This window comes from Nuphar pumila, chromosome 8 (assembly GCF_984573655.1).
Source record: "Nuphar pumila chromosome 8, dmNupPumi1.hap1.1, whole genome shotgun sequence".
NCBI lineage: Eukaryota > Viridiplantae > Streptophyta > Magnoliopsida > Nymphaeales > Nymphaeaceae > Nuphar > Nuphar pumila.
This window is the reverse complement of record NC_143256.1, coordinates 6,597-29,642: the sequence shown is the minus strand read 5'-3', so window position 1 is coordinate 29,642 and position 23,046 is coordinate 6,597. Positions and strand designations below refer to the sequence as shown.

Below are 23,046 nucleotides of genomic sequence, written 5' to 3'. Positions count from 1 at the left end.
AGCACCCCCATTCTCCATTTTGCTTATATCTTTATGTTATAGTATGATACCATATCGATGACAGCCACCCTACTGGTGCAATATTGAGATTTTTGTCGGGACTGTCAGAGTCGACCAACAGATGATGTTCTGCATTATCCCTACCATATAGTGGGCGAAAGGTAACATCAGCTGCTGAAAGTGTTGCAAAGGAGTCATATGGCATATGCATTTGGTACTGTTAAAAAAAAAACTGAAACCATGTTACTAGATGGGGCGTGAAGAATTATCTTGCAGCTGACGCCTCTGCTACCTTTCGACAGTCATATTCATAACAATATAAGTTTATTGATTAAGATTCTTTTTTTTGCAGGAAAGGAAGGATTTCAGCTTATTTTCGCTTAGAATATCTACCGAATCCCTTGTCTTAAGCTGTTGAAGATTCGTGCCCTGTGATAGCCTGTGAGTTTCCTGTTATAAATACTTGCAGTCCACCATTTCCAGTCCCACACACAGCTGCGTGGCACCTTCACGAGCTATTATATATTTGCTTGTTGCAACTTCCAGTTTCCAGCATAATGCTTGTTATTATTTCATTATGATTGCCGTATTCACCACACCCACTGTCACTGGCTGTTGCTACCTTATGTTCATTATGCTTGTGAGTTTCATTTGCACTATCACAGTCACAGTCAAGCTTCCCTGCCTGGTTTTCAGCATTTCTGTGTATATGTCACATATACCCAATAGATGACCACTGTTATACATCATGCATGGCAGTAAGCTACATCTCTCCATTATCCCAGTGAATTTCATTACATAGCCATCAACATGTGCTCCCCACCACCATCCCCTGAGTTGTGTCCTCAGGCAAGTCGTAGTTTGTGTTGAATTCTGCTTTCTCATCGGCTGCCCCTGAGATGGTGTGATTGTTTTTCATCTAATAGGCATGATGTAAAGCCCTGGTCACTGAGCATGGACTGGGCTACAAAGGCATCACCCTGTGAGACCATCATCGGCTGCAGGGGATATATATATGCGTGCTTTATCAAAACTTTTTTTTTTCTTAATTATATGAACCTTTTGTAATTTGTGGTTATCTGTATGCTATCTCTGCAACTCTGGTTATTGATACCTGGTTGTTTTACAAACAGGGCAATTTTGAAATCTTCAAGAGGTAAGGGCCAGAAAAAAAAAATTGTGAGAAGTTTACTGTCTTTGCTGTATGAAAATCTAAATTCTGTTTCAGCCCATTATACTTCCCCTCGCATTTGATAAATCCGACTATGCTTGATTCACAACATATATATATATATATATATATATATATATATATATATATATATATATATATATATATATATATATATATATATCCGGGTTATATAAATTACATCCTTCATACCTGCCCTGAGTACCAATAATATATTAATGGTTACTAGTTGTTGTGCACCTATGCCATTGGCCATCCAGCATCACCTCTTTGCTTACATTTCGTTTGTATAAGTAGCTGCCTAATGTTTGCAACACCTATACCTGCTACATGTTGCCATTGCAGTGATGCATCATATTACTTCAGAATTCATTTGCATCTACAACACTCCTTCCATCAGCATCACTCTCATTCACCTGCCTTGAGTGTACATTAGATGTAACATGTATATATATATATATGAACATATACATATATATGTACTTGTATATACTCACATGAATATAGGCATGCATACATACATATGTACGTATATAGATATATATGTCATCCTTTTCATCATATACATCCTGGCATATGAACATTTTCACAATTAACACCCTTATGATATATGCAATTTTCTTCTATTTTTAGCCCAGTTGTCTTGCAGTGAATATGTGAAGAATTTCATTATTTGGAGTTGTAAATTTCATTTCATGTATTGTAATAGTTAGATCTTAATGAGAATTTACATTTCTTGTTTTATATAGAATGAATGAGCATTGTAAAAATCATAAATTGCTTGTTTTCATGCCTTTCCCTTTTCTTTTTTCTTTTTTTTCAAAATCTCACAATGGTGAAACACGAATGGCACGTGCACCATTTCGTAAGAGGTAATTAAATCCTAAGTTGATGATTTACATTAATGGACATAGTCAGGATGTAAACAAAACTTAGGATTTTTATCTTTTATAAAAATAACATTGGATCCCCACTGGATCCTTTTCAAAAAATCATCATATTTTCTTTAAATATTTTCCTCTTTTATCAGAATTTAATTTAAAATTAATTCAATATATATACCAATGGCCATAGTCAGGATATATTGAGAGTTAATTTCATTTTAAAACTCTATAAAAGCACCAAAAATGTATTTTATTCTTCACTTGAATTTAAATGTAGTTATTATAATAATACATTCAATGACCATAGTCAGGGATGTATTATATCTTCAATCTCATTTTTAATTCATTTAAAGAATGAAATAGCTTTTCAAAATCCAAATTCAAAATTATTTAAATTCATTCATCATTTAGGATAGAATTGCATCATATTTTCAAAATTCTTTTTCAGAAATCCAAGTGATTTCCTTCAGATATCTTCTTCACTTCTCAAATCAATTTTCAATTCTTGTAAATTCAAATATCATTTTCAGATTCTAACTTTAAATTCGAAGTCCAATTTGACTTTGAAATTCATTTGTATATCCAAAAATTCAAATTCTTATTTAAATCAAATTTCAAAGTTCAATTTAACTTTGAAATTTCGGATTCATCTCCTGATTCCTAATTCAAGCTTTAAATTCAAAGTCCAATCTGACTTTGAAATTCATTTGTATACTCAAAATTCAATTTTCAAATCAAATTCCAAATCCATTGTCAAGATTCAAATTCAATTTAATATTTCAAAATTCCATTTTCAAAGTTCAATTTAACTTTGAAACCTCTAATTCATCTTCTGATTTCAAATTCGAAATCAAGTTTATTTTCTTATCCTCAAAATCCAAGTTTTGAGATTGGTTTTGAATCTCAAGATTCAAGTCTTTTTCTAAGTTTTAAATTCAATCTGGGTTTTCAAAACCCAGATCCATCTTCAAAAGTCCCATTTGGACTTTCAGAATCTAAATCCAAAGTTAGAATCCAATCTCCACTGTTGGATCTCAGACTTCAGATCCAAATCCATTTTAGGATCCAGAACCCAATTCTACTTTGGATCTCAGACTTCAGATCCACTCCATTTTAGGATCAGGAATCCAATTCTACATTAGATCTCAGACTTCAAGATCCAAATCTCATTTAGGATTCATACTTTATATTTGAATTTCATCTTGGATCTCTGGTCTCAAATCCAATTCCATTCCCAATTCTATATTTCAAATCCAAATCTATCTTGATTTCCAGATTTCAACTCCAATTCCATTTTCACATTTCATCCGGATTTCTTAAATCCATTTCCTATATTTAAATTTTTCATTTGAATTTCTCAAAATGCAAATTTCACCCTAACTTCAAATTTTAAACTAAATTTCATTTCAAGTTTTATCTCTTCTCCTAAATCTAATTTCAAAGTCCATTTCTGACTTTGAAGTTTCGTTCCTTTTTCTTTTACCTCAGCTTTGAATCATTCGTTTCAAAATTCAAAGATTTATCCTTCCAAACTCTGATTATTTCAAAAGCTTAGAACTTCTCTGATCTATCTTAAATTCTAAGTTAGATTTTACCATTCAAAAACCATTTCTTCATTCCATTATCAAGTTCATCTCAGAAAACTTGGAAATTTTCAAAACATCTTTCAAAAGAGCATACATCCTTGCATTGCACAAGCATGATTCTTTGCGCATCTAGATTTAGAATAAATCCTTAGATAATATTTAGGCAAAGCAAAAAGGCATAGATTCGACCCTTTGTTCGATTACCCATGGTAAAGGCGCCAGGAATGGTCGAACCTCGTACCAATGAATGAATCATGTCTCTCCATTTTCCCGCAAATATTTTCAAAACGGAGGCAAGTAATTTTCTTAAATATCTTCAAATTAAGGTCAAGTGAGACCCCGCAAAAGAGTTCTTCTTCTCTCTTCTTTTCTTTTCTCTTCTCTCTTCTTTTCTCTCTTTTATCTTTCTCCCTTCAAAAAGAAGGAAAATAGAAGTTAGAAAGGAAAAGAGAAGGAAGAGAGAGAAACCATAAGGGAGGAAAAATTTTCCGATGATCACACTAGGCGTATGGTTGGCTTAGGTGTTTTTGCGCCCAGACAGAGGAGTATTGCTCTTGTGGCCAAGCAATGTTGGATGGCCCATCAACCGAGTTCTCCTTGTGCTCGTTTGCTTCATGCTAAATATGGTGCTCCTGATTTATCTCGTCTTCGTCATGGAACCCGGGGGTTGACGATCTCGCACTTGCAAAGCATGTGGCTGAGAGCCTTATTGTTCTTCAGAGATCAAATTGGGCATGCGAAAAATTACGATCAATGGTTGCAATGGACGATTGCGCCAAATGGTGCGTTTCACACCCACAAGGTGTATAGATCGTTGCTCCCCCAGGGAGGCGATTGGTTCCCTGAGTGCGTGTTATGGGCTAAGGGCCCTTCCCCAAGATCTTGGGTCTTGGCTTGGTTAATTTTGCATGATAAGGTTCATACTCACAGTTATTTAAAGAAGTTGGGTTTTCAGTTTCTTAGCTGGTGTGTGCTTTGTCAAGCTGCTGAAGAAACTACCTTTCGTTTATTTTGTTCCTGCCTAATCTTTGTGGTTATTTTTAATAGGACGTGAAGATCTCTGAACGTAATTGTCAAAGAGTCTTTCGCGCTTGATCTGCTCCTGGGCCCTGTTCGAATTAGACGATGCAAGCGGTGGAGGCTGATCTGGAAGACGTGGTTGCTTACTACTTGGTGGTTTGTTTAGATGGCACGCAATGATGCTATTTTTCGTCAAATTCCGGTTGTCCTTAATAATCTTGTCCATAAAATCTGGGTTGATGTATATGCGATTCTACGTATGCATCTTAGAGACCTCCCGTTCCTTCTGATCAACGTTCACTCATCGATGGTGCCTTCTAGTCCAGCGGCTCCTGGTTGAGCTTGGCTTTGTTGTCTGTTGCTATCTGTCTGTAGTTTCTTTTTCTTTAACTTCTTATTTTTCTATGTTTCTATTTCTGTTTTTCATCTTGTTCGGTTCATGGGTTCAACATTTTGTTGATCTTCTTGAGTGGTAATGTTGATCTTCTTTCGGCGCGCGCGCGCGCGAGCGAGAGAGAGAGAGAGAGAGAGAAGCAAGCACACACCTTGTTGACGGTCGACCCTCACTTACAACCCAAAATTTGTCCCCCGACACTAGAATATGAAGCAGAAAAACAGAGAAAGAGAGTATTAGGGCTTGGAACTAAGGTTTTCACATTTTTTTTATCAAAAAAACTAAAACATTGTATACACTTAACCCTCTAGGAGTAGGTACTTAAACAACACTGCTCGTGAAGATCATAAAAGTCCACAAAAATTTAGAATCATGAAACTAAAGTTTCATGAAATAATAAAAGTCGACAAAATCTCATCAAAATTATAAAATTTGTTCCCCGAAAATTTTGTAACATTAGTAATGAAATCTTTGAAAAATTCATGATTACCATGCACAACACTAGGAAAACCATTACAAGACGAAGTTAACAGATCTTAATCCGTGCATTTTACTTCACATCAATTAACTGATTAGGCACTCGTGTGCTCAGATTTCCTAATCACTTTCTATTTTTGTCTCATAACCATAAAAATTGCAGTTTATTAACATCACGTAGGAAAAAGGTTATAACATCGTTGTGAATTATGTAAAATATTTCAGTATCAATCATTAGTGGATCCACAAAACTATCAAAATAGAACTTCTGAAAGTTTCAAAAATTTGCCCATGTCTTCTCAATTTCTCTTGTTGAGGGCAATACACACTAAAAAGAACAACCTCTTCAATCAATATCATTAGCTACATAAAGACCACTATACAACTAGCAACTAATAAATAAATAATTGCACTACATTTAAACTCTGATTTTTCCATGTAGAAACCAATGATGGTGCACTGAAAAATCTTCTTGCTAGCACTAACATCAAAAGAGATAGCACCAAAATTTGTATCATACCATTTCAATCTCCTTCATACACGCCCAAACAAACACCAGATTTTATGACACTTAATCTCAGTTTGGGTGTTTTTCCCCTGTATTTCTGTCACACCCTAAGAGTGCAATAGAAAAAGGGATTGCATGATGGGGCGTCTTGAGACACCCTTAATAAAGTTTTCAATATCACAATAATAGATATCATTTACATAATTATAACATTCATCCCATCACTAAAACGGTTACCAAAACTATTATACTTTTTGTTGCTAAGATGTTCAAATGGTTCTTTCTGACTTCTTTATCTTCCACCTTAACAATGTAAATTTGCGAAAATTCTTCATAATATTCCCAAAAGCTCATAAAAATGTGCAGTTTATAGATTTTGTCAAAAGTTGATAAAAGTTAAAAATCTTGTCTAGAATTGCAAACTTTGATAAAGTTAATGAAAGGTTACAAAGTTTTCCAAAAGTTTAAAAATAGTTTAAAAATTTTTACAAAAGCTCACAAAAAAATAGTGAAAATTGTCAAATTTGTCAAAAAATGTAAAATTGAATAAGTTTACTAAAAATGCAATATTTATGAAATTAATAAAAATTTTGAATTTTGCTAAAGGTTCTAAAGTTTGCGAAAAATCAACATAATTTAAAAATGTTCAGAAAGTCCCACAAAAACTTGTAAAAATTGTGAAAAGTTGAAAGTTCAGAATTGGCAAAAAAAATCTAACATAAACTCTAAAAATGTTCCTGAAAGTTGATAATAAAATTTTGAACGTCAAAGTTTGTTAAAAGTTGTAATTACAATTTTGTCATCAGTTCTAAACGTTGTGAAAATTTACCAAAAGTTGCAAAACTTTTACAATTTGCAATAGTTCAAAAACATTTAAAAAGCGCAAGAAAAAATTGTGAAATTTGTCAAAAATTGTAAATCTATAAAAGATGGTAAGGTTTTGAAAGGTAAAATTCACAAAAATTTGAAATAGCCTATAAACATTCCAAAAGTCTAGTTAAGAGTCTCTAAAATTCATAAAATTTCTCAAAAGTTGTAAAATTTGGTTGTAAAGTTTGCAAATTTATCATATAGTTTACAAAACTTTATAAATGCTCACAAAAATTGTGAAATTTGTAAAATTCAATCAAACGTATAAAAATACAACATAAATTTGACAAAACTTGTAAAATTTGTAAAGATTGTAAAAGTATGGAATAATTTGAAAATGTTCACAAAAATTTTTGGAACTTGTAAGATGCGTTAAAATTTGTAAAAATTGTGAAACACTGTAAATTTTCAAAAATCGATAAGATTTTTTAAATTTGTAAAACTAGTCAAAACTGTAAATTTTGTAAAATTTGTAAGTTTGCAAAAGTTTAAAATAATATATTGAAAATGTTCACAAAGGCTCACTAAAAGTTTACGAAATTTGAAATAGTTTCAAATCTTCACAAAAGTTTATGAAAAAATTGTGAAATTCAAATAATCTGCCTGAAGTTTTCAAAAGTAGATAAATGTTGTAAAAAATGTCAAATGCTGCAAAAGTTTCCAATTGATAAAAAATTGAATTTTTTTAATAAAGATTTGGAAAGTTTGGCGAAGTTTGTGAAACTTTATGAAGGCATGTGAATGTTTGTCAAAGGCAAACTTTCTGAAACTTTATGAAGGTATGTGAATGTTTGTCAAAGGCTTATAAAAAAATAATAAAATTTTCAAAGCATTAAAAAAAATTGTAAAAGTTATGCACAAATTTTGTAAAATTTTGTGAAAGAGTATGCAAAAGTTTTATGAAAGTTTACAAAAGAAAAACTGTAAAAATTATGCACAATTTTTAAAATTTTCATTGATATTTAGAAATAGTTTGCAAAATTATGTAAAACTTCAAATAAATTGCAAAGCATTGACCAAATTTTCTAAAACTTAATAAATACTTGAAAAAGCTTGTGAAAGCCTTGGAAGAAGTACATTAAAATTTTACAAAATATTGATATACCATTTTGTGGGAGGATGGCAAAATTGTCTAAAACTTTTGGAAAAGTTCATAAATGTTTGGGAAACTTCATAAAAGGTTGTAAGGTTGTGAACGTTTATCAAAAATCAACAAGTATATAAATTTGACAAATTTTGTGCAAGATTTGCTTAACTTCAAAAAGAATTGACAAACTTTAGGAAGGTTTGTGAAAGGTTTACAAAAAGTACATAAAGACTTATAAAACTTTATGAAACTTTAGGAAGATTTTCTAGTTTATTCAAAGTTGGTAAAATATTTTCAAACTTATTAAAGTTTGTGCAAGTATTTCTATAAGGTTTATCAAAGGCACATAAGAATTTGCACATTGGCAAAATGTTATGAAAATTCTAAAGATTGTAAAGTTTTTAAAGGATATTTACATAAAAAATTGCAAGACATTAGGAAAGTTGCCTAAAAATTTTGCAAAAACTTACTAATGAAAAAAAATTCTAAGAATTTTACAAAAATGAACAAATGTATGAAAAGTATGTAAAAATTTGAAAAAAAAAAACACAGTCAAAAAATTTAATAATGTTGCAAAAGTTCCTAACAGTTTGTTAAAATATGTGAAACATTTATAAAACGTATATTAAATTTTCAAAATAATTGACAAAAAATTGTGAGAATATTCACAAAAAATTTGTAGACCTTCATCAATGTTTATGAAAGTTTGTACGAAAGTATAAAGCTGTCGTGATGATGGATTGAATCATATTAAGGTCTGATCCAGATCCAAACTATAAATTGTAACATTGACTGGATTGTATGGGGCGTGTTTATTAGGGCATATTTGTTATTATTTTGTATTATAGGACAGTTATGTCCATTGAAAATATTGTAACCTCTATATAAAGTGAAGGAAATAGGTCACGTCTATTCTTTGGAAAACGTGACAGGTTCAGCCAGCACCAATCTCTGTGTCTTCTTCTTCTTCTTCTTCTTCTTCTTCTTCTTCTTCTTCTTCTTCTTCTTCTTCTTCTTCTTCTTCTTCTTCTTCTTCTCTGTTGATTGGTTCTGGTGCATCTCTAAAATCTAACAAAAAGTTCATAAAAAGCACAAAAAATTTGCAAACCATTTTCAAAATTATGTAAAGCTTCGTAAAATACTTACAAATCATAGAAGAAAAGTCGACAGATGTTTGTGAAAATTTTACGAAGTTTTAGAAACTGAAATTTGTAAAAGCATGTGAAATTTTGTTAACGATTTATAAAAACTACAAAAGAATTTGCAGAACACCAAAATTTTGTAAGAGTTCACAAAATTTTGCGAAAATATTGCAAAAAATTGTGTTATTGCGTTACTTTATAAAGGTTGCAAAACAATGACAAAATCTTCTGAAACTTAATAAAGGTTTGGAAAAGTTTGTGAAAGTTTTATAAGAAGTATTCAGAAAATTACACAAAGTATAGATATAAAAGTTTGTGAAATGTTGGCAAATTTTTCTAGAACTATTGCAAAAGTTCATTAAATGTTCGTAAAACTTGATGAAAATTTGTGAGAGTTTGTCAAAGATTTATAACAAGTACATAAAAGTTTGTGTAAAACACTAACAAAATTTAATGAAAGTTTGTGAAAGGCATTTACACTAATACATAAAAATTTGCAAGACTTGAAAATTTTTTCTTACAAATTTACGAAATAAAAAAATCTATAAAAAGGTTATAAAAATCTAGAAAAACTAACAAAAAATTGTCAAAATTTTACAGAAACATCACGAAATTTAATAGATTTGTCAAATTTTGTGAAAGTTTTAGAAAGTGCATAAAATTTTCAAACAATTGACAAAATTTCTGAAAATTTCTCAAATATCCGTAAGCTTGTAGATCTTAATAAAGATTTTTCAATTTTTGAATAAGTTTGTCAAAAGCTTGCAAAAATTTGTGCCAATTTCTAGAAATTTTAATAAAATTCGTAAATAGTTCTCAAAAATTTGTGAAGCTTCATGAAGGTTGCAAAACATTGACAAAATTTTCCAAAACTTTTGTAATTTGTCAAAAAATTATAGAAATACACAAACATCAGTGAAATTTAATAGGTTTGTCAAATTTTGTTAAAGGTTTAGAAAGTGCATAAATTTTTCAAACAATTGTCAGAATTTCAAAAAAAAAAATAGCAAATATTCATAAAATTTTGTAGATTTTAATAAAGTTTTTTCAATTTTTGAATAAGCTTCTGAAAACTTGCAAAAAATTGTGCCAATTTCTAGAAATTTTAATGAAATTCGTAAATAATTCGCAAAAAATTGTGAAACTTCATGAAGGTTGCAAAACATTGACAAAATTTTCTAAAATTGTTGTGATAGTTCACTAAATACTTGTAAAAAATTTGAAGTTGTAAAAGGTGTGAAATTCATGAAATTTTTGAAGCTTCTGAAGCGTTCACAAGTTGGCAAAAATCTAAAATATTTTAAATAAAATGTTAAAAAGTTGGCTAAAGTTTAAAAGATCACAGTGTTCACAAAAGTTTATGAAATTTGTATAAAGTTGTCAAAAATTGATAAATATTTGTCACCTGCAAACTTTGATTACAAAGCTTGTAAAAATTCGAAACAATGTAAAAAACTTTACAAGAACTCATATTAAAATTGTGAAATTTGTACAATTTGTCAAAATTTGCAAAACATGTGAAAAGATTTTGTGGGCTAAAGATTGTAAAATTTGCAAAAGCTTGAAATAATTTAAAATTTTTGTTAAATAATGCTCACAAAACTCATTAAAATTTGTGAAACTTATACAATTTGTCAAAATTTGTAAAATATGAGAAAATTTGGTGCGCTAAAAATTGTAAAATTTGCAAAAGTTTGAAAGAGTTTAAAAATTGTTCACAAAACCTCAACAAAAATTTAAAATTTTTCAAAGATATTTCAAAATTTTTGAAGTTCCCTAAATGTTGAAAGTTAGCCAAGCTTATGAAGATTTTGTGAAATTCAAATAATTTCTCTAAAGTTGTCAAAAATTGATGAATATTTGTAAATGTTTAAAAAACTCATGATGAAATGTCTCTTATCTTTTCAATCAAAAGAATAAGTAGATCTGCTACAGAAACTCGTTTCAAAATACTTGAATTTATTAAAGAAACACATTTCAAAATACTCAAAAAAATCCTATTGTTTCTTATATAAACTCGCTTGTCATTGTACAAATTAGTATAACAGGTTCCCATCAAAAAATCTCTATACAATTGGAAATATTATATTGCAAAAAAATCCATGCTATTGACATTCACTTGTCAAATAATCACAATTTCAATAAAGATTAACTAGTTACACATCATTGAATTATTTAATTATTATCATTTATAGACCTCGCTCTGGCCAATAAGATCTCTTCTGCTGTGTGCAGGGATAGGTTGAATCTGATTCTCAGTGAGTACTTTCCAGTCTGGAAATGTATTGAACTGAGGAGCCTTTTCGGCTAATTCTAGTTGGATTTTCTATTTGCCAAGAAAGGAATAGAGAACGGGAAGTAGAGAACGGGAAGTAGATCAAGCCACGGGCAATTTAAAACCTTTACTTATTTATTATTGAATAGAGAACGGGAAGTAGATCAAGCCACGGGCAAAGTCAGAAAGATATCATTTACAGATAATGGAATACAAAATTGCTTTCTTCACTATTTTCTCCCCAAAAATAGAGAGAGAGAAGTTGTAAGCCACAAATTCTTTAAGTTCTGTACAAAGAAACAACTTAACTTAAAGAAACAACTTTTTTGAACCAGCTTAGTCTTCCGGAAAAAAAATGATCAAGTATTAAAATCCGTAAAGTTTTTGTTAAAGTTTGTGATTTGTAAAATTTGCAAAAGTTTCAAAATGTTTGAAAATTTATTCAGAAGTTGAAAATTTATTCAGAAGTTGAAAATTTTGTAAATAATTGTGACATTTGTCAAAAACCATAAAATTATGATAGAAGAAAATTTTGTAATGTATATGACAATTCACAATTGAAAAGAAAAACTCATCAAAACTTTGAAATAGTTTAAAAATTGTTTCCAAATGCTTAAAAAATATATGCGAAATTTACAAAATTTATAAAATTACTCTAAAATTTTGAAACACCGTAAAATTTGAAAATTTTCTAAATAATCATAAAATTTGCCAAAAGCTCTAAAATAAGTGGAGTTTGTAAAGGTTTTAAATACTGTCAAAAGCCAAAAAAATTTAAAACTTATATTGAATTGAAAGTTGTAAAATTTGTGAAATTCATAGAATTTGCAAATTTGCTTCAATGATTTAAAATTTATAAACTTTGTGAAAGGTAGGTAGTTTGCAAAAGTTAGAAACAATTTATGCATGTTCACAACAACTTGCAAAACTATGTGAAGAGTTTTTGAAAATTTCCTAAAAGGTTTTCAGAATTTCTAAATGTTATCAAAAGTTGTAAAACTTATAAAATTCATCAAATTCGCAAAATTCATCAAAAGTTTTAAAAAATCTGTAAACGTTTGTGAAAGGTAAAATTTTCAAAGGTTTCAAAAAAACTAGAAATGTTTAGAAAGCTCACAAAGAACTTATTAAATTTGTAAATTTCTTAAAACGTGTAAAAATTGGTCAAAATTTGGAAACAAATTTATATTTGTGAAAGTTTGTAAAGTTTGAAAATTTTCAAAATAGTGCTCAAAAGTTTTTCAAATAATTTATCAGAAACAGTGAAATAAAATATTTCATTGGAAAATATATTAAATTAGTATAATTTCTGAAAAAAGTTGTGAAATTTTTAAAGTTTGTGATGTGTTTTAATGTTTGCACAAGCTCTAAAGAGCTCACAAAAAACTTGTAAAATTTGCAAAAAAATGTCAAAAGTTAAACAATTTCTGAAATTTATAAAATTTCAAACACTTTATCAAAAGTTGGTTGTAATATGTAGTAGAATTTGCAAAACTGTCAAATAATTAAGAAATGTTCATAAAACCTCAAAAAGTTTGTAACATTGCAAAATAGATCAAATTTTGCTAAATTTTTTGAAATATTGTAAAATTTTGAAAATTTGTAAATAATTGTAAAATTTGGGGAACTTGTTGAACCAATAAAATTTGTCAAAAGCTCTAAGTTCCAAAATTTTGAACTTTGAACAATTTAAAGATATTACCAAAATTAGTGAACCAACCTTTTTTAAAAATTAGAAAATTTATGAAACTAAAGTAATTTTCAAAAAAAGTTATGAAATTTATAAAGTACATGAAAGGCTGTAATGTTTGCAAAAGCTCTAAAAAAGTCATAAAAAACTTGTGACATTAGTAAAATTTGTCAAAACTTGTAAAATTTATAAAAGTTGCCAAAAGTTAAAAAATATATAAAATTTATGCAAATATACAAATTTCATCCTTTTAGTATTGGCTTATTCAAAAAAACCTTGTTCTTTGGAAGAGCCGTGAAAAAAATTCAACAAAAGACAAACAAATCCACTAAGGGGGCTTCTTTGGATTTCCCTAATTTGGAGTTCTTCGAAGGAAAAAGACACTAATTTGATCTTTTAAGACAAAATGTAAGACTGGTGCCAAAAGTTCATCACGAAAATAAGGACTCACTGAGCCCGGGATCACTAAGGAGTCTTTAAAAAAATTATGAAAAGAAATATCAGAAGCTGCAAAACTTCTGAAGTTCATAGAATCTGCAAATTCTTTTCAAAGTTTTAAAATTGTAGAATTTGTGAAATGATGTAAAGTTTGTAAAATTTTCAAAACTTGTTATTCAAAATTTGTAAAGTTTGTAAAGAGTTGTATGCAAAAATTTAAACATTTTAGGGTTGTAACTTTTTTCAAAAGTTGTCAAATTTGTAATTTGTTCCTAAAGTTTGAAAAAAGTTTAAAATGTTTACAAAAAGTTTGAATAGCTAAGAAATGTTTACAAAAACTCAAAAGAATTGTAAAATTTGTAAAAACATGTAAAACATAAAAACTTTGTCAGTAGTCATGAAATTTGTTAACTTAGTAACATTGATCAGAAGTTCTAAAAATTGTGAAATTTGAACGTTGTAACTTTTCCAAAGTTTGAAATAGTTTAGAAGAAACTAGCAAAAATATAAGACATTGCGTAAAATTAGTAAAAATCTGTCAAAAATTGAAATGTTTTTAAGATTTCAAAAGTTATCAAACTTGTGAAATGCATACAATTTGCAAAATCAATCAAAAGTTTTAAAATTTTATAATGTTTGTCAAAAGCAGTATTTGCAAAAGTTTATAATGGTTTAAAAATGTTCAAAATAACTCAAGGAAAAAATTGTAAAAAAATGCATAAAACTTTTTCAAAATTTATAAAATTTGTGAAATATATAAAAACTTTTTCAAATTTTATAAAATTGAACAAATTTGCAAAATTATAACATCATTTTTAAAGTTTGTGAAATTTATAAAATAGTTTACAATATTTGCAAAAATTTTGTAAAGTCTGTCAAAGTCTGTGTTGTTAAAAGCGCTAGGCATTGCCTAGGCAAGTACTTGTATATACTGTACACTAAGAAATACCTGTATGTATATATATATACACACACACATAAAATACACTCAGAAATATGTGTATGTATATCATTGTTACAAATATCGTTCTTGGGTTTTTATCGGCAAGGTTTTTCTCGGGTATTATTCGGAAAGTTTGTTTTTCTCGGAAAAATCTCAGGAAAATATCAGGGATTCAAAAATTAGAAAATATATAAAAATAATAATAGAAATTTTGTAAAAGTATGAGTTTTCTACAAATTTTCTTACAAAAACATTGATAAAAAATTTAAATAGTTATTAAAATGTTAAAAGAAACCAAAAAAAGTTCAAAATGTATTAAAATGGTTTTTTTTAATTCACCGAAAATATCACAATAATAACACACGATAAAAACGCGATATTTTGAAAATATTGTCTTTTTCTTCTTCTTTTTTGCTTTACCTGTTTTTACCATTTTTAACGTGATATTTTGAAAATATTGCTGATATCTGTGACAGTGATGTATATATATGTACACACACAGGACTGAGAAGTATATAGGCCTTCGATTCTGCCGCCCAAGGGCTGGACGCCAGCCGCCCGGCCGGTTTTTTGAGATCCAACGGTACGAATGGATAGATTAGATCCAAATCTATGGATCTGGAAAAAAAATCGCTGAAAACGGACCTCTAGAACAAGTTTTATAAAGATTGAAATTCAACAACTTTATCACCTTCGAAAATAGGGGGGGGGCGTATTTTGGGTTCCCGACATCGGATTTCAACGATTTTTTTTTTTTTGAAATTCACAGATTTGGGCCATTCGACCACATCTATGTGGTCAGCGCCCCAAAAAAAACACCGGCCGCCGACCGAAATGGCCGGGCAGCCGACTGGACGGGCATTCCTAAGAATCCTATATATATATATATATTAGCTAATCCACCTTCTTCATTGTAAAACCTAATATATTAGCTAGATATATTTCCACCAGAAAGAAATACCAGATTAGAGGGAAATGGATGCAACATTTTATCAGAAAGCCAATTGGAATTTAGTAGGAAACTATTTGGTGTTCAGTGCACTTTTTGAAACCTAGCAATTTAATGCATCCACGAAATCAATATAAGCTCTTTCAAAATGTGATTCTTGTCGGTACCCATATGCATGTAAGTTGTAACAAGTATAAACTCTATGATTCATGTTAACGCATCTAACAACCTGTAACCATTTTGAAGGTACTGTCGGTACCCATATTCATGTAAGTAGTAACAAGTATAAACTCTACGATTCATGTTAACACATCTAACAACCTGTAACCATTTTGAAAGTACTGGCCTACTTTTACAGCTATAGCAGTTAGACAATAAGAATGAGCAAACTAATTACCTCAAACTAAGAGTAAATCTTAAACCACTTGACAAGCTTATATAGTATTGAACACAATTATGAAACCAATAACCAGTGAACACAAGAAACGTGAACTTAAACAATACCTACTAACCTGTTTAAGTAGTTCCATTGCTCATCCAATGGTTTGTTTCTTGAAAGAATCTCCAAAGGACCAATTTCCAATAATCTCAAAGAATGTATGATGATATCATCTTTGCCCACATCATCAAGGTCATTGTGTTTCCCACCAGCATGCGTGCACTTTTGGGTGTCGCAGGCACAGTTTGCTTTACTCAATGAACTGTTAGGATGAACAATTCAAGAAAGATTCCTCCGGTTCATGCCTGAAAGAAAAAGGTCACTCAGTTTAGGGTGTGATTCATTCTTGAAATGCAATTACCTGTGAAATACTCTTGATCAACGAAAAGATGAATAAACAACCCCAATGACTTTCAAGACCTACAAATGCATTGCAAGTATTCAACAATACAACTACAGAAACTGACTAGATATAGAATAATGTCATTGCCTACATAAGTTGAGTAGATATTTATGGAGCTAGCTAGGATCCAAATATCACATTTAAATCTGGTCATCTCTTCATACCCAAAGAGGTTAGCGCAGTGGGAGCGGTTTGTGGCTGTTTGGCGGGCAGTAGCAATTCGATTCTCATGGGTGACAACTCCTTGTGCAAGCCAAGTATGGTGTATCTCTTGAGGTTGGGAAGGTTGTCCAAGAGGTTTTACCGCTCAAGAGTCAAGACTGGGTTTCCTTTCGATAGCATTGGAAAAAAAAATCTGGTAATCTTTTCTTGGTATCGCCTGGTGCTATTTTAACAAACTAGACTAGTTGAAGGATGAAGCAAATACTTTGTTCCCAATTTGCAGATGCAAATATGAAATTAACTTAAAAGTCTCGCTCCCTTGGTCTCATCTGGTGTCATTTTAACAAACTAGACTAGTTGAAGGATGAAACAAATACTTAGTTCCCAATTGGCAGGTGCAAGTATGAAACTAACTTAAAAGTCTCGCTCCCATAGGATCTGTTTACGTACGGATCAATTTCCAACTAAACATTTTATCTAATTCAAATCAAGAACAGAAACATCAAATTCTGGATTCAGATTTGGACTTTCATCCTCCAATCCGTGTCACCCCTCCAAGACTACCTAAACTTGCTTCATGTGAAAACTTCTGCTTCCTGCAACTTTCTAATAGTCAAGTAGTCAATTTTCAACATGCTTTCTAAAAAGAGCCAAAGTCTATAACATTGATAACATAAGAGTTTCTATTTCGCCCAATTCTATGACATTATAAAATGATCGATAATCCAAATCCCTAAAACCATCAGAAACGAGACAAATTTTATGTACGGTAAAAATTCTTCCCGAGTTTATAAACAATCGCCAAGATCGAATGATGAACAACACTCAAAAAATCCCAAAGATCGGAAGAAAGATAATCTTCAAGATGTTGGCGAATACCCTGCTAAAACAACATAGACAGGGAGCGTACCTGAATTCGCCATAGTTCGTGTAGGAAGTTTCGGCGTTCTCCTCAGCCGGTCGACGCCCACAATGAGCCCAGGCTTTAGGTCGACGGTGAGCAGGACCCTTTCCGCAGCGTCCGAATGCGGAGCAGAATTTTGGCAGGATAATGCTACGAACACTCATCATCTTCGTAGCTCCTAACCCCTTATTTGTAATGGGAGATTAGGCAGTTACGTGAATGTGGTCTCTCCACATTCACGTAACTCCCACCCACTATCTTCATTACTTAGCCACTTACGTGACCCACTAGTAGGTGTCAAACCGGGTCAGACTGTGGGTTGGACCCGTAACCCAAAATGTCCAACATTCTCCCACTTGACCCATTGACACCAAAAGTGTACTAAATCGAGGTGTATACCGTTATCTCGATTTAATTATTTATGTGGGTTCACATGCCACCCTTTATCACAAGGATGAATCGTATGAGTCAAGGATATGAACACCCCTTTATGAAATGTCATATTTCCTTCTACTACACTACAATTCACCTTAAGTGCTTAGGCATGTAAAGAAATTACCTTTATGAATAGGTTGGTCTCTCACCTATTCTATTGGTCCTTTAATATTGTTATTCTGCTATTCTCTCTAACCCATATAAGAGATTCTTTATGCAAAATCAACAATAACACAAAACCTTAGAGAATCAAAACATAAACACAAATGTGATCACATAATGTATTGTCATACATCAGAAGGAATCAAAAAGACCCATCCCCTTTACATGTTGGGAATACAATCCCGGTGCTAGCCCTTTAGTAAGGGGATCCGCAGTCATTTCCTTCGTGCCAATTGTATCAATACATACCAGATGATTCTCAGTCATTTCTTTAACAACAAAATATTTTAACTCCATGTGTCGACACGATGTTGAGCTCTTGTTGTTATTAAAAAAGGACACGGCTACTTCATTGTCACAAAAGATCTTTAGTGGTCTCTCAATAGAGTCCACTATACCAAGACTCATAATGAAGTTTCTTATCCAAATGGCCTGTGACGAAGTCTCGTATAGAGCAATAAATTCTGCCTCCATGGTATGAGCAGCAGTGGTAGACTGCTTTTCGCTTCTCCATGCGACAGCACCACCCGCTAGAAGGAAAATGTATTCAGTAGTAGATTTTCTACTGTCAATACACCCTCCTAAGTCCGCATCAGAGTATCCAACGACCTCTAGGTGGTCAACTTTCATGTAGATCAACATATAGTCCTTCGTTCCTTGTAAATAGCACATGACCTTCTTCGCTGCCTTCCAGTGCGTAATGTCTGGATTTGACTGATATCTACCAAGCATTCCCACAGCAAATGCTATATCAGGTCGAGTGCAGGTCTGCGCGTAATGTAAACTCCCAACTGCTGAGGCATATGGGACAACATCCATCTGAGCCTTCGCAATATCATCCTTAGGACAGTCCTTTAAGCTTAATTTATCCCCTTTCACTATAGGTGTTGAACTAGGAGAACAATTCTTCATCCCATATCTTTTAAGAACCTTAAGGATATAGGATTTCTGAGATAGGCCAAGGACACCCTTAGTTCTGTTACGATGGAGCTCGAGTCCAAGGACATAAGTGGCCTCACTCATGTCTTTCATATCGAAATGAGAGGAAAGAAAGTCTTTTGTTTCATGTAAAAGACTCAAATCATTAATTCCAAGAAGAATATCGTCAACATATAAAACCAAAATTATGAACTTACTTCCACTAGTCTTAATGTAAATACACGGATCAACAATGTTTTCAGTGAATCCAAAGTTCATAATTACCTGATTGAACTTCTTATACCACTGGCAGGAGGCATGTTTAAGTCCATAAATTGACTTATTCAATTTGCAAACTAAGTTATTCGAGTCATCTATACTGAAACCAAGAAGTTGTTGCATGTATACCTCCTTATCCAGATCCTCATTCAGGAAGGCAGTTTTCGCATCCATCTGATGCAGCTCTAAATCAAAATGAGCTACGAGGGCCATGATTATCCTCAATGATTCCTTAGTTGAGACAGGAGAAAAAGTCTCATTATAATCAATGTCCTCTATCTGTGTGAAACCTTTTGCAACAAGCCTAGCCTTGTACCTCTCCACATGACCTTTAGAGTCTGTTTTGGTTTTATAAACTCATTTACAACCAACATGTCTAACTCCATCAGGTCGAGGTACAAGATCCCACACTTGGTTCTTTGCCATAGAGTCAAGCTCTTCTTTCATAGAATTGATCCAATGTGTTGATCTTTCACTTTCAATGGCTTCTGCAAATGTGAAGGGATCTTCATCAATGTCTATGAAATCATTTGACTCTTGTAAATACACCACATATTCCGGATGGATAGCAGATTTCCTAATTCTGGTGAACCTCTATACAGGTGCTACAGGTGGTTCAAAATGAGCCTATGTATCCTGTTGTTCTTGTATATCCTCATCAACAACCGGATCTAGTTGGGATTGATGTTCATTGACTGGATTTTTTCTTACATTACTCGAAGGAACAATGATAGAGAAAATCGGGTCATTATCCTCAGCAGGTGTAGAACCTGAATCCTGCATTTCCTCAAAATCAATATTTTGAGATGCATCTATCCCAACAGAACCATTTTCAAGAAATCTTGCTTTATCTGTTTCCACTATCTGTGGTGTATGAGATACACAATAAAACCTAAAGCCTTTCGATCTTTCTGGATAACCAATAAAGAAACCACTAGTTGTCCTAGGATCAAAAGTTTCTATATGTGGGTTATACAATTTAGCTTTTGTTGGACATCCCCATATGTGCATATATGACAAAGAAGGTTTTCTACCTGTCCATAACTCGTAAGGAGTCTTTTGAACAGCCTTCGTAGGAACCTTATTCAAAATATGCACTGTTGTCCTAAGAGCTTCACCCCACAAGGTCAAAGGGAGGTTTTAGTGATTCAACATCACTCGAACCATTTCTTTAAGCGTACGGTTTCTCCTTTCAGCTACACCATTCTGGTAAGCACTACCAGGCATGGTATACTGAGGTACAATGTCTTCCTCTTTTAGAAACCGCGCTAATGGACCTTCCTTTTATCCCATCTCAGTGAAACGACCATAATATTCGCCACCTCTATCAGACCTGACAACCTTAATAACTTCACCGGTTTGTTTCTCTACTTCTTTCTTGAAGTCCTTAAAAACCTGAAAGACCTCTGATTTTTCAGATAATAAGTAGAGATACATATACCGTGAGTAATCGTCTATAAAGGTGACAAAATATTTTCCACCCGTATAACATGGTGAAAAAGGGCCGCAGACATCCGTATGCACTATTTCTAATTTTTCATTGCTGCGTTTGGCATCTTTTTTATATGTGTTAGACTGCTTAGCCTTTATGCAATAAACACATGGCTCTATATTCGTAAAATCAAGGGATCCAAGGATTCCCTCTTTCACGAGTCTTTGACTGTCTCTTTCGAGATATGTCCTAACCTTCGATGCCAAAGCAAATAGGATTGATCATCCTTTAGGCCACGTTTATTGTCAATCATTGTGCTCTCAATGGAGTGAGATTCCTGAATTTGGAATTTGGAATTTGGTTCTTAATCGATATAAATCATCACACATATATACAGAACCTACATTCATTGAATTTTTCATAACAATAAGTTCAGATTTTTCAAATTTAAAAGCAAAACCAAACTTGTCAAGTTTTGAAATTGAAATTAGGTTCCGACTATAAGATGGAACATAAAATGTATCGACCAAATCCAATACAAATCCTGACTCCAACATAATTTTGCAGGTCCCAACGCTCTTGACATGCGAACGCATCTTATTTCCTGAGAAGATGCTTCTTTAATGCTTCATTGGTTCCCTTTTGTTCAGAAATGCTTGCAAAGAGTTTGCAATGTGTACCGTGGCACCAGAATCAATCAACCATGAGGACAACTAGAACAGTGTAATAGTGTGTCATACCAACTTGTGTGGTTTAAATGATGCAATCAAAACATATATGAAAAGGAATCAAACCCACGGCTATTTAGGCCATCGATGCATCACATAACCAAAACCAAAACAATGTTTTATTCCTGACACTAGGCCAAAGTGCCAAATGCATGTGCACTCATGCAAAAATAAACCCAATCATAAGCATGTCATTTCTTAATCATATGCATCCTTGTTATGTGTGTTACCTGTGAAGAATCCTTGCAAACAATCAAGTTTTCAAATAACTTGATACTTCAAATACTCAATACACAAAATAAATGCAATGTTTATAAGCTTTGCACCACAAAAGAAGTGCAATAAATGTACAATGTTTATAAGCTTAAGGAGACAACTCCTTAATGTAATACATTCATACAATGGGCTCACATAGCCCTTATTTATAAACATACTTAAGAGACATTGGGCTATTCCCAACGGCTCTTATTAGAGTCGGTTGGGAATCAGCCCCATTCACTTAACTCCCACCCACTATCTCCGTTACATAGCCACTTACGTGACCCACTAGTAGGTGTCAAACCGGGTCAGACTGTGGGTTGGACCCGTAACCCACAGTCTGACCCGGGTCAGACTGTCCAACACAAGAAACCCCAAAGATCCGAAAGAATGATCATCTTCAAGAAACTCAAAGATCGGAAGAAAGATAATGAGAACCCGTTTACAAAGAATCCAAAACCTCGCATCTAAAAACCACTGTGATCAATTTCAGACGAGAGAAGAACCAAAAAAGGAAAGGAAATAACACGAGAACCCCAAATTCTCGGGAGAAAACCCTAATACCTGTCGGAAGATCGTCGCATCAGAGCCAAGTGAGCTCGCCTTGATCCGCCGCTACGCACCTCCCGCTGTCGCTCTCAACACAAGTCATCGCCGAAACTCGGGGTGGTTTTGCCCATGCTCATTGAGATCGTCTTCTTCCGCCATCCATTAACCGCCGGGATCCTCGACCGGGTGCCGCATGCGCATTCCACCTCGGGAGCCGTCATCGACCTCTGCCGGAGCTTGATCGAACACCGACTCGACGCCTTCGCCATCTGCCGCACTTGTCCGACCTCGGCCTTCCGCCATCACCATCGTAATGATACAAGAGAGGTGATTGGAACCTTTGGACGTCCCCCGCCTCTTCTCCATCGATCGGTGTTCAAAGAGATAGAGAGAGATTTGGGCCGTGCTTTCGAGTACTCGGCCCGTATTGGGCCAGGTATGGGCCTTAGTTTTTCTCTTATACTCGAAAAAAAACGGGCCTAACCCGGCCCGGTATATATATATATATGGGCCGGGTGGGGCCGGGTCCGGGTCACGGGCTTCTTTCGGGGCGGCGTGTATAAAGGTAAACCAATAATTTAGTAAAAAGTATTTTAAGTTTTAAGTTTATCTAGTTTCCTTTTTTCTTTTTTCTTTTTTCTTTTTTCTTTTTTCTTTTTTCTTTTTCTTCTTCTTCTTCTTTTTTCATAGATTTTTTTCTCAAAAATGTACGGTCAGATATTTTTTGTTCATATTTTTTGTCATGGTATAATTATTTATGATGTGCATTTAAGTAGGCTTGTTTTGGTATGATGAAATCAACAATGGTATATGTTGAATCAAAATTATATATATGAAATTAAAAAAATAGATTCAAATGGAGCTAAGATAAAAAATTTCTTTTATGAAAATGAAATTGAACTTAATATGGTGCGAAATATCT

The 23,046-nt window shown here is 32.6% G+C and overlaps 1 long non-coding RNA gene across 2 annotated transcripts in view; it reads right to left on the bottom strand.

Moving 5' to 3' along the window:
• LOC149829407 (uncharacterized) overlaps window positions 1-22,502 on the bottom strand; it is a 31,300-nt gene extending 8,798 nt beyond the window's left edge. The window contains exons 1-3 of one of the 2 annotated variants that reach the window (XR_016433553.1): window positions 22,140-22,502; window positions 15,968-16,199; window positions 5,254-5,276 (exon numbers count right to left, since the gene is read on the bottom strand). This is a non-coding gene — a long non-coding RNA (uncharacterized LOC149829407). Of the gene's footprint in view, window positions 1-5,253; window positions 5,277-15,967; window positions 16,200-22,139 lie in introns of those variants that run through there. The other variant, XR_016433552.1, reaches the window with a different exon arrangement.
• Between the last annotated feature and the right edge of the window lie 544 nt (window positions 22,503-23,046).